General features: G+C 40.6%; 1 long non-coding RNA gene across 1 annotated transcript in view; it reads left to right on the plus strand.

Annotated features, from left to right (window-relative positions):
- Positions 1 to 229: 229 nt before the first annotated feature.
- The window catches only part of LOC127579475 (uncharacterized), a 38,344-nt gene continuing 20,293 nt past the window's right edge, over positions 230 to 18,280 (plus strand). Inside the window, exon 1 of the long non-coding RNA XR_007957672.1 lies at positions 230 to 317. This is a non-coding gene — a long non-coding RNA (uncharacterized LOC127579475). The remainder of the gene's footprint in view (positions 318 to 18,280) is intronic.

An 18,280-nucleotide genomic window follows, 5' to 3' on the forward strand; every position in this document is an offset into this window, starting at 1 on the left:
TCCCATATTCCCTGTTTTCCTTGATACAAATTAACCTAACATCAATTGTCAGGAAAATGGCGTGCAACAGGGAACTTTGATTATGCCTAATCATATCAAAAGTTTCAATATGATTTTATAAAAGCAAGGTCATGTTTTATAAATCTAAGATTTTTGAGCATGTACCTAGCAATACAGCCATGTTGGTGTTTAAAGGGAATCATTTTATTTATTAATTTTTCAGGATGTGGCAAGAATTAATTCTCCATTAGGGGTGCAGGTGTGAAGGTGGTGACAAATCAGTCCTTCTAATGAAGATATTTTACAGTATTGTTGAGGTAAGTGTTCCAGGATTTAGATCCAATGTCAATGAAGGAATAGCAATATACTTCCTGTTCAGGATGGTGTGTGACTTGGAGGGTAATGTGCAAATGGTGCTGTTCCTGTACTTCTGCTGCCCTTGTCTTTCTTAGTAGAAGAGGGCATGGATTTGGGACATGCTATTAGAGTAGTGAATAACTGCAGTGCAATTTGTAGATGATCCAAACTGTAGCAGCTCTGCACTGTGATAGAGGAAATGGTGAATGTTTAGAGTTCTGAATAGGGTGCTAATCGAGTGTTTTTTCCCTTTCAATGATGTTTTTATGAAGTGCCATATAAAAGGTTGCCTCATCAAGCAAGGGTTCACTGGGTTAACAATAATATATTAGCATGGACAGAAGACCAAGTAAAGGGCAGAGCAGAAATGAATTCATTGTTCCAGGTTAGAAGGTTGTCACTTGTGGGATGTCACACGGATCATATTTACAAGCTATATTAATGATTGACATGAACAGAGAGAGCGATGTGTGTTAGTTTTGCTGATGTCACAAAGGTGGATGAGAAAGTGAGCAATGTGAAGGATGCAAAATGAGTCGACTGTTAAATGCGGACAAGAAGGTGACAAATGCAGAATAATATGGGATAATGTGACACTATTCACTTTGGTAAGAAACCAGCAACAGAGCATTTTAATTTTATATGGTGAGAAACTCCTGTATAACAGGATTTGGGTACACAAAATGCAAGAAGTTAACATATAGGCAGAGCATGCATTAAGGAAGCCAAAATGATATGTTAATCTTCATTGAAAGGGCTTGAAGGATAAAAGTAAGGATGTCTTGCTGCACCTGCACAGGGCTCTGGTGACATCACATCAGTAGAAGAAGACTGGACAAGCAGTTTTCATCTCCATTCCAAGGGAATGCTTGGCTTGCTGGAAGTGCAGCAAAGGTTCACTAATTTGATTCATGGCATGACAGATTGGTCCATTGTGGATGATCGTGTAGGCTATGCCTCACTGGAGTTTGTAAGAAAGAGAGGTGATGCATTGAAAAATGCAAGATAATGAGAGGGAACATGCATACATATGAATATTTCCATTCTTCCTTATTAAGTATCTATCCTTTAAATAAACTTTCCTTCCATAGCCCTTTGAGAAAGGGAGTTCTTGAAGCACACATTCCAAAGTCCTTTGAGGGGGAAAGAAAAGAATTGCCCACCTCTTTCTTAAATAAATGACCCTTTATTTTTAAATAGTGACCCCTGATTCTTGATTCTCTCACAAGAAAAAACATCTCTACATCCACCTACATTGTACAGATCCCCTGGGATCGTATAGGTTTCAATCAAGGGTAATTGCTGAGAGACCATCTCCTCTGGCTGGATAGACTACATTTAGGTTACATTGTCTCGGGATAAGGCTCAGCCTTTTAGGGTTGAGATGAGGAGAAATTCTTTATTCAAAGGCTTTGAATCTTTGAAATTCTTTTCTCTCGAGGGCTGTGAATGCTCTATTATTGAGTGTATTCAAGGCTGAATTTGATAGATTTTTATACATTAAAGGAATTAAGCAATATGGTGATTGGGCTGGAATGTAGACAAAGGCATTTTGTGATGAATGGCATAGCAATTTTGATGGAGCATTTGACCTACTCCTGCTCCCATGTCTTATCTCTAGATGTTTGAAGGGTTATTGGAAGAAATGGATGCAATGAACTATGTTGAGATTGAGGAAGGTGAAGACAGATGATGTGCAACAGCCACAAAGACATGCAGAACTTTGGTCCAGGCTCTTTCTGTTCTCCCCTCGGCCATGCAGTTTCCCTCCATACTTCGGTTTCCTCCCATATGCCAAAAACATGTGGATTGGTAACTTAATTTGTCACTGTAAATTACCCCAGTGTGCAGATGAGTGCAGTGCTAATTGGAGTTGCATACACTTGGATTATTGCATGTAGTTCTGGTCACCCCATTAAAGGAAGGATGTGGAGGATTTGAAGAGGGTTCAGAAGTGGTTTACCAGGATGCTACCTGGATTAGATATAAGGAAAGGAAGGACAAACTTGGTTTGCTTTCTCTGGACCGTTAGAGGCTGAGAGCAGACCTGATACACTTATAAAATTATGAGAGGCGTAGATAGGGTGGACAGCAATTTTTTTTTCTCCAGAGAAGGAATGTCAAGTACTAGAGGGCATAACTTTAAGGTGAGAGGGACAAAGTTAAAAGGGGATGTGTGGAGCAAGTTTTTTCCACATAGAGAGTGGTAGGTGCCTGGAACATGCTACCCGGGGTTGTAGTGGAAGCAGATATGGCAGTGGCGTTCAAGAAGTTTTCAGATAGGCACATGAGTATGGAGGGCTATGGATCATATGCAGGCAGAAGGGATTAGTTTAATTCAGCATCATGCTTGGCACAGACATCGTGGGCCGAAGGGCCTGTTCCTGTGGTGTACTGTTCTGTTCTATGTTGTGTTCTTGATGGGGTCGGGAGAATACAATGGGATTAACGTGAATGAGTTTTTGATTCTCAGCGTGAACTCAGTAAACCAGTGGACCTGTTTCTGTTTAGGTCCTCACCCGGTTACAAACGTCCGACTTATGAACAAGGGTTTGGGAGACCAACTGGATGGATTTTATGGCATCTGCAGGGCTGCAGGCACCTTCTGCAGAGTGGGAACAGAACGGGGCATTTCCACATTCCTTCTCTCCCTACCACCCTGAGGGCCACAACAGTCAGGGACTGGGTCAAGCTGAGCAGAGCTGGGAGCACTGAGCAGACTTGCTCACTCACTGGGTCAGTGAGGTCGGCTGGCGGCCACTCTTCCCACGCCTGCTCGCTCTCCCATCATGGCTGTTTCTGTGACCCTCTTGCACGCACTCGTTGTTTATTTCCAACCTATGAACCCTTCTCGGGAACGGAACCCGACCGTAACGTGGGGACTCTCTGTGGGACTCCATCGATGAGAAGTTTATTCTTTTATTGGAAGAGATCATTAGAAAAGTACAGCTGGAACGGGCCCTTCAGCCTAACATGTTGTGCTGAACTAATTAAACTAGTAATTAAACACCTAACTACACTAATCCCTTCTGGCTGCACAATGTCCAGATCTCTCCATTCTCTGCATATTCCTGTGCCTATCTAAGAGCATCTTAAATGCCTCTATATCATATTTGCCTCCACTGGCACCCCTGGCAGCACATTCCAGGTAACCACCAATTTCTGTGTAAAAAGAACTTGCCCTACACATCTCCTTTGAACTTACCCCCTCTCACCTTAAATACATGCACTCTAGTATTAGACATTTCAACTTTGGGAAAAAGATACTGGCTGTCTACTCTATCCATGCCTCTCATTATCTTACAAACTTCTGTCAGGTCTCCCCTCAGCCTCTGCCGCTCCAAACCACTGAAGTTTGTCCAACCTCTCCTTATAGCACATGCCCTCTAATCCAGGCAGCATCCTGGTAAACCTCTTCTACACCCTCTCCATGGCCTCCACATCCTTCCTGTAATGGGGCAACCAGAAATGAATGCAATACTCCAGGTGTGGCCTAACCAGAGTTTTATAATGCATCTGGAAATCATCAATAGTCTTGAAAGTCCTTCAAAGGAAAGCAATGTTTGACAAAAAAAAACGTTTGTAATGATAGAATTAAAAGTAAGTTTTTGGAAGAGGAAACAAGGATGGCAGCTTCAAAATTGAGAGGGAAGTAACTCACTGAAAAGATGCATGTTAAACACCGGTTAGCATAGAGGAAAGATAAATTGTCAAGAGTTTGGTGGATGGAGAGGAGGTGGATCTTAGAATGAGTCTGGAGAGGGCAGGAGCAAAGAGAGAGAGAAAATAAAAATGAAGTTCAGGTTTTGAGGATGCTGATAAGAAGCTTTGATTTATTGAGGGAAAAGAGGAGAGGCAGTGGAGTGTTAAGTGCCCAAGTTCAATTCCCCATAGTTGTCATTGTTTTAGAACTAACGCTGATTTTAGTCCCATTGGACCAAGGGAAAAGCCAAGTTTTTGCTTTGGATTGCTGCAGATATTCACTACTCCGGTCATTGAATGGGGCGGGAGCATTTGAATCAGTGATGTTACCGCCAGTGAGCACACTCAGTCTGGGCTGCGACGAGTGACAAAAGCATCCCAGTGGGAACTGGCATCTTCTGGATTGCGAGGGATAAAATGGGAGTGTGGGATAAATTGGGGCGCATTGAAATTACAATGGACAGTGCTGTTACCATTCATGCCTTCAAAGTTCTGTAAATAAACCATGTCCTTTGATTTAAGTTTTGTTTTTCCAATTAGCAGATCCCTTGAAACAAAATTGCCGGTTCATCACTTTGAAGCCCAAGTGTTCTTTGCAGTTTACAAACCATGCACGTTCTTTTAATCAGGTTCCATCCAACACAAACTGAACTGCTGCAAAAGCTGAACATTTAAACGCTCCGAGGAACCCACAGAAATGTCCTCATTTACAACCTACTCCAGATAAACGAAAGGCCTATGCAGTGGTCACAATTTACTCCCAGGGTTAAACAATAGTTTAAACATCTAAAGCAATGTTTCTGGAAAGTGACAAGAAGCTGAATTCGAAAGGCAATGTTTAACTTATAACAAAATTATACAAGCATTGGCATTTTCCTAACAGATAGAAGAATTCCTCTGGTCTCACTTAACAGCCGAATGTTAACGTCCCGTTAGCAATAGAAACAGGAAATTGAATAGAGTGCATTAATAGAGGGCCCCGTTATGCTTATACAGTGACAGACAGACATAGTTATGGAATTCGGAAAATAGAACTGTGGATGCTGGAAGTCGGTGGGGGGGGACAGAAAATGCTGGAAGCACTCAGCAGGTCCGGCAGCATCTGTGGAGAGAGAAACAGAGTTAAGGTTTCAGGTCAACACTTTGCCTAAACAATTGTGACCTGCCTAATCTAACAAAAACTGAAACACCAGCTTTTGTTACAAGAATTGGGGAAAAAAACAATAGGAAATATTTCTGACGATTTCCCCCATTTCATATATCAGTTGCGCATTCCCATTTGACAGTTCAAGTTTGAGGTGATGAAGTAAACTGACTCCAGCCTTTGAAATGCAAAGGACTGTTTACACGGTGGATGATTTTGCCTGTTTGTATCTCAGCAGAAACTGCAGTGCCAGGGAAATATTCGCTTTAAGCTTTAGTACGGTAACCTGTAAAACTGAGGGCAATTCTGAAATGTGCGTCACATTGCTTTGATCTACAGAGCAAGGCAGCTCTGCCTGTGAGGACGACAGCAAGTTCGGGGAGTTTCTGGATTCATGACCCTTTTGATTCATGACTGTTTGAAAACACCCCACTGGCCAGACTTAAGTCACATGCTGACCTTTGGAGGTTTAACTTTTACAATGTCATGAAATCAGAACCTGAACTCGTTATATGGAGAGGATTAGATACTTTGGGTATGGATGGTGACTCTATTTGCAAGTCACTGATACCCAGTCAGACTTCTGGAAACCATTGCTGTGCTGAGTGCTGTGTGTAGGATTACTGATGCATGTTTCAACATCACTCGGTGAAATGTTGCTGCCTTGTGGCAGCGAAGTGGTTAAAGCCATCCATTTTTCAATAACTACCCTGCTGTCCGCGCAGTCAGAAGGAACCCTTTAATTGCAGTCACACTCTTTCCCCTTGCATGCTTATAAAAGAAAAAGCTGTTTTTGCCTCCCGCCGTCAGTTGGAGCACAAAGCTTTTACTCCCCAGTCTCTGTGTGATTTACAATGTTAAAATCTAATATCTGTGATCTTTTACTTCACATAAACCGTGCTATCTGGCTTGGAGATTGCATTAATCAGAAGAGTTAAAACATTTATGGAGCCACTATTAACACAAAATTGTGACCTCTCCATCACTTGTGTTGTACTCATTTTTTTAACTCTGTTTGCTGATGAATTGAGGGCTCGGGATTTATTGCTAGAATGCGTCCAGTTCAGGAGTTCAAACAAAATCCATCACTGAAGTGGCGTGACATACACCACAGGGACCATGAGCAAGGAAACATTTTGGATCCGGTCTGCTTTTAGACATCAAATTGACAGCACTAACAATTTTAAAGACTGACGCTCTGTAACACAACGAACCAGTCAAAGACAAAATCCTACTGATGGTCCAATTAAGGGTCTGTCACGGTCCTTCCTTCCCATATTATTGAGTCCTAACTTCCCTCCTACCCAAAGATTAGTGAAATATTATCATTTAAATTGATGGGTATTTTTTTAAATTCTACTCACTCAGTTGACTTTTAAAGAAGGCCAAATGAGGGAGAAAGGAATAGAAGGCAGCCCTGTGGAATATGAGTACCAGCATGGACAAGTGGGCTGAATGGCCTGCCTACCAGGTTTCTCCATGTGGATTTTGGCATTTAACTTAAGGGTTTTCACTGATTTTCAACAGCTGTGCTCACAGCAAGAGTGCTTACAGGAAAGAAAGCTGACTTTACCTAAAATATTGGTGGCCATTTTTTGGTTTCATTTGTCAATATTCCTATATCTAGATATTCTTCAATGGTGGTGCACTGAGTTTCACATCCTGACAGCCATGGTAAGTGTACAGGCAGTGCATTATGTATTGTAGTTGGTGCCATATTTGAATAGGATTTTAATATGTGTTCGTAATATTCATATAAAAACTTCATTCAGGAGAGAGATGTGTTTTTGTATGTAATTAAATATTTACTTATTCATCATCTTTGCATTCATACCCTGCCTCCTTTCATGCCCTCGACACATTTTCTTAAGACTTGGCAAATGAACCATTCCCGGAGACACGTGACAGCTCATTGTATTCAAAGGCTTTTCATACTTACTGCAACAGATTTAACCATTGAATGTTTGGGAGCCTGAATACAAGATGTTCAGTTTAAAATCATAAACCTATCCACTTCCCACAGTAATCCCCCTGCACTTCCTGCAAACAATGCTGACTTCCTCATGATGGTGCGCAAGGGCTATAAGCATCTTTGGTAAAGGGAATTAGGCACTCAGGGCAAATCTAGTAAACCGGGAGTATTTCAGAGCCAAGTCTTTGCTGCAATTATTGTCCTTTGATTAATGAGGGATTTATAGCTCAGAGAAGCTGGTTTATTTAACCTTTATATATTTTTCAGATTAGTATTTTAAATGCAATTATTGAAATAAATTCTTTGTCACTTGCTGAATCTGGAAAGTTATTTCATTTGTGCCTAGTTTCCGCCTCTCCTGGAGGTGAATGAGCTCCTGTTGACCTTCCATCACAGTTTTGGGATTTTGAGGTCCACAGGGCTCAATTACAAACTGGGCAATGTGAGTGTCACCAGCTTCTATCAATGTGTTCGAGGATCAGCCAATAGGTTGTGGTCAGATATATTGGCATTTTGATAGTGTGAACTAAGAGTTAGTGTTTCCATTGGCAGTAGCCAGATGACACAGGTTCAAGATAATTTGGAAAAGAGGGAAGTTCAGGATTATTTCCTTAACACAGTTTTAATAACGTGTTGGTGGAAGTGTGTTAAATGGCGACCAACAAAAAGGAATTGAAATGGAAGAGTAATGCTGGGCCAGACCAGAAATCTTTCAAAGAAGGTGCAAAGATAAGAAGGACTGAATGGAGCTTCATTGGGCTATATGATTCTGAGACAGATCAACATATTTTGTCTCCTAGTTCCCTTTATACTCAGTCTCAGATATAGTGCTGAGTTCTTGTACCCATGCAACATTGACGTTAAGAGCAAGAGAAATTCTGACTTTGAAACCAAATATGTTTTATGTTGTATGTTGGTGAAATGCCAGCGGTATAAAGCTTCAGTCAGAGCCCATCCGGCAAAGTGTATTAAGCTTTCCCCATTTCACTCAGGATGTATTGGCCTCGGAGAGAGTACGGTGCAGATTCTTTGAGATTCGAAGCCTTCAATTATGAGGGAAGGTTGCATACACTAGGGTAATTTAACTTGAATTATAATAGATTAACAGTTGATCTAATTGGGGTGTTCAATATGATTAAAGGATTTGATGCAGTAGATTATTTTCAGTGGTGGGAGAGTCCAGAAAAAAAACATTAAATTAGAGCAAGGCTAATCAGACGTTGCGTCAAGAAGCATTTCTTCGTAGGAAGGGCAGAGCAAATATCTCATCCTCAAAAATCCTGAGACATGGGTCAATGGGAATATTAAAAATGAGATTGATGGATTTTAGATTAGAATATAGAGAGTGATGGAGTTGGATCAGATCAACCATGATCTAATTGATTGACAGCAGAGGCTTGAGGGGTTGAATACCCCACTCCTGCTCTTTTGGAGGTGAAATTTAATTTTGCAATTGCCACTGTGTTGAAAGCCCATTTCCCTGCCTTGGGAGCTCACTGCAAAAAATATGTGTGGCCTCTCTAGACCTCATTTTGCTCAAGTAATATTTCATAAATGAAAACTGCTCCCACACAACTTCCAGAATTGGATTAACTTCTAAAATCTGCAGCTTTTGCTCCACTGCTGTAAATTCATTTTTATCTGAAATTTGGAAACCAGCCTGACTGCTAAATTGGAACAAGATTCTGAATAATTGTTTCTCTCTAAATTTGCAACTGTATTTGCACAGTCGTCTTCCCGAAGATTTGGTCTAATTAGATCAGTTGCAATCAATGAGTTAAGTACTAAGTGGGTTTTGGTTAGAATTTATTCAATTGTCAGTTAATTGTTAGGTTGATTTGATGTGTCTAGGCTGAGCCATTCCAATGAAAAATGTAGCAGACTCGCTGTGTCTGAGCCTGATCTGCATTTCTTTGCTCAAAAGTTAGTTTAACCTGCATTTTTTCTATCTCTTCAAACTAATTTATTAATAAAAACTTTATCACAAAAGTACATCCTTTTATTTGCTAATCTGATGCACACAGAGAAATTGCAAGAAGACTGTAATCTATTAATGGTTTGAAATTGCATTGGGGAAAAAAAAGAACAAAGCATAACATACCTAATATGTGTCCTCACCCCATGCATCTCTTCAAGATCTGTTGAATTCTTGACTCAGCCTTCTGCTTTTTTCCAAAAGTCACTTCCTATGCTTTGATGTTATTTTTAAAGAAGCAATATTTAATATAGCTTGCCTTTTTTAATCCACCATAGATAATTTTGTGTGACTGGGATAATTCAGGAGTTTTCATTCCACCCAGAGTCACCAATCATGAACAATGCTATTGGGGTAGGTCACACTTGAACAGGCCCCCACCTTGTGTTCACCCCCTACTCTCCAGACTGCACAGTCCCTATTTCAGCCGAAAGGCGTCCTCTGGAGATCTTCACTCTGCATCCCTTACACGAGGCAGAGTGGGACCCAAGTGGCTTCAGGACTGCCCCAGAAAGTGCCATAACAACTTTTGACAGTTCAGCATTGACATGTTTCAGAGGCACATGAAAACAGTTCGGATGGATTCAAATAATACAAAAAAAAAGAAAGAAATTTAGTTAAAAATACATTGAACTACTGTTTATCCGTAGTAAACTTGCCTTGAATTTGTCTTTTAAAAAAAGTCAGTGACCCCATTCAAATGAATGTGATTGCTGCTTGTACACCAACTATGGCTGACGTAAAGCTGAGGGACCAGGAGTGGAGTGCATTCTCAGCCCCTCAGCTTAGTATGAGTTAGGACCACCACTGGGCTCAGTGTTCAGTTCTACCAGCGAGTGGGTGGTCAGATACCCTGGCAACCGACTACGTTTCCAGCGTTAGCGCTGCAGTACACGGATGTGTGCTGAACATTAAAAGGATGGATGGATGAAAATTCCATCTGGAACCACTGCCTGCACGGGAGCTCAGTCCAAAGCAATTTCTTATAAAGTATCTTCTTTTTAACATGTTGTTACTTGTTCAGGTTAATATTAGGGTTCCCTTTCCTTCTTGTATATAGGATATGTTTCATATTGGTATTGGTCTTGGTTTATTATTGTCAATTATACCAAGGTACAGTGAAAAACTTGTCTTGCATACGGTTCATAAGGTATACTCTTGCATAAGGTAGAGTAGAAGTAATAAGTAGATCTGCAGAGAGCAGCTCGCAATGAGCCACCACGTTCCTGCGCCATTTTCCTCCTTAAATTTTAACCAAGACCGCTGTCAACATATTAAACAATTTCTTATAAAGTAATGTTAGGTTTAAACCTGATATCCCAGATCATGCACTGTAACAGCATGTGAAGCTGTTGGCTAACTTAAGAAGAAAACAAAAAAAAATCCTCAAAAATGATAGTTTTGAAAAGTGGATGACACAATTAAAATTGTGCAAAATCAGGCATCTTTGTGTGCAGCCACTTTGTTGTGCATTTGTCCCTGCTTCAGAAAGCTTCTTTTTTTAATCACTTCAATTTCCGATGTGCTCAGCTTGTGCTGACAGTGTTTTAAAAGCACCAGTGAGATTTACCTAAATATTTTATTACTTGTTGAAATCAATTGAATCTTATCAATACAAAATAGGGTGTAAATCATTGGAAGTTCACATTCACCCACCAAATCAATTTTCACACATTAGGTCTATTAGGTTATTGAAAGGTGTGTGACAGATGGTGGCAAGGAATGGAGGATTGTACCTGTGAAATATACCTCCTTTCAGTCACGTATTGATCGAGGATGGACTGTGCTGCTGAGAGACTGTGGAACCAGCACTGTCTGAATCAATATTATCTTTCAAGATTAATTCAGCTCTGACAGAGTGCCTTTACTACTAAAGTGAATGAGCAAAGTTGTTGTGGGTGATTTAAAAAAAGTCAACCCAATTTGGACTAAATGCAAAGTTCTCAAAATGCTTAATAAAACTAATGCAGTAATTTAAATGAAAGCCAGAAATAGGTGGTCTTTTATCCTGTAATTTAACCCATGTATTGAACAACTTCATGTAAAGTTAGATTTATCACTCAAGACTTTATCCTAATTAAGGGTTTTGAGTGTTTAATTCTTGGATTAAGAAAGTGTTGGTAATCAATCAAGGAAATTCTGCGGAGAAATGAGTCATTTAATCAGGAGCTTTAATGATTTTTAGGTGGCATAATGATGTTCTGCTCGTTGAGAGAAAAGGTGAGCAGTAAATTGGTGCAAACAGAGCAAAGGTTGGGTTTGAAATCTCTTCGTCACCTTGTTTTAATAATTCTAATTATCAATTTATTTTCATGCAAGGTTGTTGTGCCTAAAGTTGACTTCCATTGCAGAAATACTTACATCAAGTATAATTATCAAATGAAATGCTTAATCTTTAACAAGCATTAACAGTGCAGTTGTCAGTATTATCCACCATTCCATCAGTACTTTTGGCACCTATACCTGGATGCTCTTTCCACCATTGTCAGTACAAGTATAATATTAAAGCAAATAAACAACTTGACCTTGTGTCTTAATGCTGCTGTAGCCTTTGCATCTTCCCCTCATGACATCATACTAAAGTGGGAAAGGATCTTTTTTACTCTTTTTCCACTATAAAATTTCCAGATGTATGGTCCATTTGCTCATGTACGATGCAAAAATTAAGGAAGTTTCCAATTGCACAGACTCTAAAAGGACCTTGTGCCAAAAATTATAGTTTAATATTTGTCAAATAAACATAAAGTAAGTCCTATTCAAAGTACAGAATGCATTTTTTCACATTCTTTGAAATGATGTAATTAATACAAGGTTTAAAAAAGGTTTAAATTATGCAAGACATAAGAAAAAGAAACTTTCAGGAAGACATGCCTGTTTTTTATCATGGTACCACTCACTCGCTTCTTCATTTAACGGTTTTATTTTGCTTGTACTTCAGTGAGGACCCCTCAGATCCCCAGACAAAAAAGACATGGAAATAAGACACAGATCACATCGTGCTCATATTTACTTGCACTTTAATACAAAAAACAAATGGTCCACTTAGTGGAGAAGTGCTATGTCTCAATTTGCCCCAAGAAATGCATGGCTATGAAAATGTGCTTTTGCAATGTGTATTTTTATTGGAGGGGTGTGGAGAGTGGGTAATGAGGAAGTGCCGCGCACTCAGTCATTCCACTGGTATAAAATGGATTCCAACTTTAATGCAGTATGCCCTGTTTTGATAACTGAGCCACTGGGACCAGGAAAATCCTGATCTGCCCTGAATTTGCTGATTACATCAGGACTCGTGTCAGTTTGCTCTGTTTTATTTAGGTGTCCTCAGGCTGCAGAAGGACAAACTGGCTTTGATGCTGTCTCCTAATGCCCAGTTTTGAGCTCTTTGAAATGGGCACAGCTCCAGCAACCCAAGTTTGAGCCTGACCTCAGGAGCTACCCATATGGAGCTTACACATTCTCCCTGAGTGGAGAAGGGACTTTCCCGATGCTCCATTTCCACCCATGTCTCAAAGATGTGCTGGTTGGTAGGTTCAAAGGCAAGTGTGAATTACCCTAGTGTAGGTGGACGGCAAGAGAATCAGCACAGAGTTAATGAGCAAGTGAGAGAGGATAGGCTTTAAGGGAAATAAGTGGGGGAATGGGATTAATGGGAATTCTCTGAGACCCAGCATAAACTCGATAGGCTGAACAAGTTCTAGTTATGTAGTTAAGAAATCTTCATCTCAGATTCTATCATTTTACTTCCATGGAGATGAGTGGGCGGAACAGCACAGACTGTGTATCCCTGTGTGACTGACGTGCACTCCCTAGGAGTATTCAACATAGCATCGCCCTAGTTGTCCATGCATACTTGTAGAGAGTGGTCATTTGTTGTCCCAATGTATGGGTTGAACCAAATACATGTTGCTGCTTTCAAGAGAGAAGGGAAAAGAAATGGAAAGGATCAAAACCATTCCAAAATATGAAATAAGACAGTTACAAATTCCTTTTCTCAAATTTCCTATTCTCATTTCCAGGCACGCAAAAGAAAGCAAAGGAAGGAGGATGTAGAATATGGAAAATTGGGACCCTGAGCCTATTTCATAAAGGAAAGTGACCTCCTAACCCACCTTAATGAAAATCATAAGCAAGTTACCAGGCCTGCAGGCTTGGCTTTTGATCAAAATGAATTCCACTTCCCTTTGCCATCTCCTGCATGCTCTGTTTATACAGAGGCAAACACGCAATATAATACATGTAATCAGTTTTATTTCAGGAAAGTAGGGGATCTCCCAAAGTACTGGTTATAGTAAATTGGAACACACAGTGTCTCTTGTCTGGTCCAGTCCTATTTTGTTGCTGTTTCCCTCCCCCATCTTTCCTGCTCCTCTTCTGACTCTGTCTCTGCTTCTTTTCTTGCCACCTCAACATTTTTGTCATTAAATACTCCTGCTCTTCACCTTATTACAGAGTTCTTCTTTTAGTTCTGTTCCTGCTACTGTCAACTACAACGGTGCACATATAAAAACTACAAGAAATGAGGAAAATGCAGGATTGATATATTCCAAGAGAAAAGAAGGTTATGAATGGAAAAATGGCACTAATGTGGATAACGAGAGAGGTGAAGGATAACATGAGAGCAAAAGGGAGGGCATACAAGGAAGCAAAAATTAGTGGGAAAACAGAAGACTGGGAAACTTTTAAAAACTTACAGAAAGAAACTAAGAAGGTCATTAGGAAAGAAAAGATGAATTATGAAAGGAAGTTGGCAGACAACATTCAAAAAGATACCAAGAGTTTTTGTAAATATATGAAGAATAAAAGAGAGACAGGGGTTGATATAGGACCAATTGAAAATGGTGCGGGAGAGATTATAATGGATGATAATGAGATGGCAGAGGAACTAAATGAGTATTTTGCATTGGTCTTCACTGTGGAGGACATCAGCAATATACCGGATGGTCAGGGGTCTCAGGGAATGGAACTGAGTTCAGATAAGATCATGAGAGAGAAGGTGCTAGGAAAGCTAAATGGACTAAAGACAGAAAAGTCTCCAGGACCAGATGAGGTGCACCCCCGGGTTCTGAAGGAGGTGACTTCAGATATTGTGGAGGCATTGGTGATAATTTTCCAGGAATCAATAGACTCCAGCATGGTTCTGGAGGACTGGAAGGTTGCAAATGTAGTTCTGCGGTATAAGGAGGGTGGGAGGCAGCATAAAGGAAATTACAGACCTATTAGTCTGACATCGGTGGTGGGAAAGTTATTGGAATTGATCCTCAAGGATGAGGTTATGGAATACCTAGAGGTGCAAGGCAAGATAGGCCGAAGCCAACATGCTTTTGTGAAGGGAAGATCCTGCCTGACCAACCTATTGGAGTTTTTTGAGGAAATCTCAGGTAGGGTGGATAAGGGAGAGGCTGTGGATGTTGTGTATTTACACTTTCAAAAGGCCTTTGACAAGGTGCCGTACAAGAGGCTGATTAATAAGATGGGAGGTCATGGAATTACAGGTAGGATATTGGAATGGGTGGAGCATTGGCTGGTTGGCAGAAAGCAAAGGATGGGAATGAAGGGATCCTATTCTGGTTGGCTGCCGGTTACTAGTGGTGTTCCACAAGGGTCAGTGTTGGGGCCGCTTCTTTTTACTTTGTACATTAGTGATTTGGATGATGGAGTAAATGGTTTTGTGACTAAGTTTGCAGATGACACCAAGATAGGTGGAGGAGTTGGGAGTACTGAAGAAATAGGAAGGTTGCAGAGAGACTTAGATAGTTTAGGAGAATGGACAAAGAAATGGCAGATGAGATTCAATGTTGAGAAATGTGCGGTTGTACACTTTGGAAAAAGAAATAAATGGACAGATTATTATCTTGATGGGGAGAAAATTCAAAGTACAGAAGTACAAAGGGACTTGGGGGTACTCGTGCAGTTAAAGGTTAACCACCAGGTCGGATCGGCGGTAAAGAAAGCGAATGCTATGTTAGCATTTATTTCGAGAGGTATAAAGTATAAAAGTAAGGAAGTGTCGATGAGGCTCTATGGGGCACTGATGAGGCCTAATTTGGAGTACTGTTTTGGGCCCTATATCTTAGGAAGGAGGTACTGATGTTGGAGAGGGTTCAGAAAAGATTTACGAGGATGATTCCTGGAATGAAAGAGCTTACTTATGATGAGCGTTTGTCGGCTCTTGGACTGTATTCATTGGAGTACAGAAGAATGAGTGGGGACCTCATAGAAACATTTATAATGTTGAAAGGACTGGACAGAGTAGATGTGGTTAAGCTGCTTTTCCTGGTGGGGGAGTCCAGGACTAGAGGGCACAATCTTATAATTAGAGGGTACCAGTTTAAAACAGAGTTGAGGAGAAATTTCTTTAGCCGGATAGTGAAATTATGGAATTCTTTGCCACGTATAGCTGTGGAGGCCCAATCATTGGGGGCATTTAAGGAGGAGATTGATAGGTATCTAATTAGTCAAGGTATCAAAGGATATGGGGATAAGGCCGGAAAATGGGGCTAGAAAGGAATAGTATTATTTGAGCTCATGGAGCAGACTTGATGGGCCGAATGGCCTACTTCTGCTCCTTTGTCTTGTGATCTTGTGAACTCTAGCATACTGTATTCCAATTCCATTGAAAGCATATCAAGCTGGGACATTAGCTCCGTTTCTCTCTCCCAGGTGGTGGGTGACCTGCTGAGTATTTCCAGCATTGTTCGTCTGCATTTCAGACTTCCAGCATCTATTATTTTGCTTTTTTTGATTCTTAGTTTGTTTAAAGAATGTACAATCAGAAAGCTTGTGAATGACTGTGAAAGTAAAGAATCATAGAACTATAGTAGCATGGAAGGAGGTCATTCAGCCCATTGTGCCACTCCTAGGATACCAATCCTGTCAATCCCATTATTTTATTCCTGAGTACAGCTTCAAAATTTATTCTTACACCAGTGCCAATCCTTTTGAAGGCTCTAACTGATTCTGTTTCCATTATGGTTATAAGCAGTAAATTCCAGATCATAACAACCCTCTGAATATAAAAGTATCTCCTCACGGCCTCCTTAAATGATGCCAATTTAAACTGTATATCTATCTACACGATCTATATCTCTCAGTATTAAATCTGTGCCATCTGGTCCTTGAACCATCTGTTGATGGGAAGAGCTTCCCTCTATTTGTCCTGTCTAAACCAGTCACAATCTTGTACACCTCTGTCACATCGCCTTTCAACACTCCTTGCTCCAAGGAGAACTCTCCCTCTTCCAGCCTAATGTTATAGTAGAAATCCCTCATCAATGGAACCATTATAGTAAATCATCCCGAAAATCAAAAAAACACAGCAGATTTTAGGAATCTGAAATGCAAACAGAAGATGTTGGAAACACTCAGCAGGTCAGGCAGCATCTGTGGAAAAAGAAGCATAGTTAATATTTCAGGTTGAAGAAACACGCTGATTCTCTTCCCACAAGCTGCCTGAATTTCTGAGTGTTTCCAGCATTATCTGTTTTTATTATAGTAAATCATTCTTGAGGAGAACAAAGATAGTTACCCTCCAGGTACAATAGTAATCAAAAGACAAATAAAATGCTGACCTTCATTCCCTAGTGGAACATTACTAAAACAAGGAAATGTTGCTGCTATAGGAAAGAGTATTGGTGATATCATATCTACACTCCTATATACTGTTTTGTTCTCATTATTTAAGGAGGGATATACTTATATTGGGAGCAGTAGAGAGAAGGTTCACTAAATTGATTCCTCGGATGAAGGAATTGTCTTTGAAGGAGTCGAACAGGATATGACTTTACTCACTGGTGTTTAGAAGAATGGGGGGTGATCTCATAGAAACATTGAACATTTTTGGGGTGGTTTGACATGCAAGATGGTGAAAGGATATTTCTCCTCATGCGTGATTCTAGAACAAGGAGACATATTTAAGATCAAGGGTTTGTCCACTTAAGACAGAGATGAAGAGGAATTTCTTCCCCGAGACAATTATGAATCTTTGGATTTCTCTAACCAGAGACCTGTGGACATTGAGTCATCGAATGTATCGAAGGCTGAGAGAGGAAGATTTTTGGACTGTAGTGACACCAAGAGTTATAGGAACAGAGAGGGAAGTAGAGCTGAGGCAAAGATCAGATCAGCCCTGACCTTACTGAACGGTACAGCGATCTCAAAGGGAAATACGACCTACTCTTGTTCCTATTGTAGATGTTCTTGTGTTCAGTGGATACTCGAATAGGCAGAAATGTTGTGCGTGTGGTCCAGCATTGATATGAGCATGGAACAGTACAGCACAGGAACAGGGTCTTTGGCCCAAGATGTCTGTGCTGACCATGATGCCAATTTAAATTGTATATCCATCTGCACTGATCTATATTTCTCAATTCCCTGCCTGTTCATGTGTCTGTCTAAATGCCTCTTAAGCATTGCTATCAGCTCTGCTTCCACCACTTCCCCTGGCAACATGTTCCAGGCACCTATCATTCTTTGAGTAATTGGCCTTGTAAACCTCCTTTAAATTCTCCCCATCTCACCTTAAAGCTATGCCCTCTAATATTTGACATTTGCACACTGGGAAATAGACTCTATCTGCCCCATCTATGCCTCTCACTATTTCATATATCTCTATCAGGTCACCCCTCAGCCTCCAATGCTCTGGAGAAGACAAGCCAAATTTGTCCAACCTCTCCTTATAGCTAATCCAAAGAACAGATTACTGAAGCTCTTCTACACCCTCTCCAAAGCCGCCGCATCCTACCTGTCCTGCGGCAACCAGAACTGCGCACACTTCTCCAAATGTGGCCTAACTACGTTTTATACAGCTGCAACATGACTTCCCAACTTTTTTACTCAACACTTCGACTCATGAAGGCAAATATGCTGTACCACCCTATCTAGTTGTCTTGCCACTTTCAGGGAGCTATGCTCCGAAGCGTCCTGCCATTTAATGTATACTTTCCTCTTACATTTGACCTCCCAAAGTGCAACGCCTCACACTTGTCCAGATTAAACTCTATCTGCCATTTCTCTGCCCGCATCTCCAACTGCTCCATATCCTGCTGAATTCTTTGACAACCTTCCTTATCATTCACAACTCCACCAATTTTTGTGTTGTCTGCAATAGTAATCATTCCACTTACATGTTCAT

This window comes from Pristis pectinata, chromosome 17 (assembly GCF_009764475.1).
Source record: "Pristis pectinata isolate sPriPec2 chromosome 17, sPriPec2.1.pri, whole genome shotgun sequence".
Taxonomy (NCBI): Eukaryota; Metazoa; Chordata; class Chondrichthyes; order Rhinopristiformes; family Pristidae; genus Pristis; species Pristis pectinata.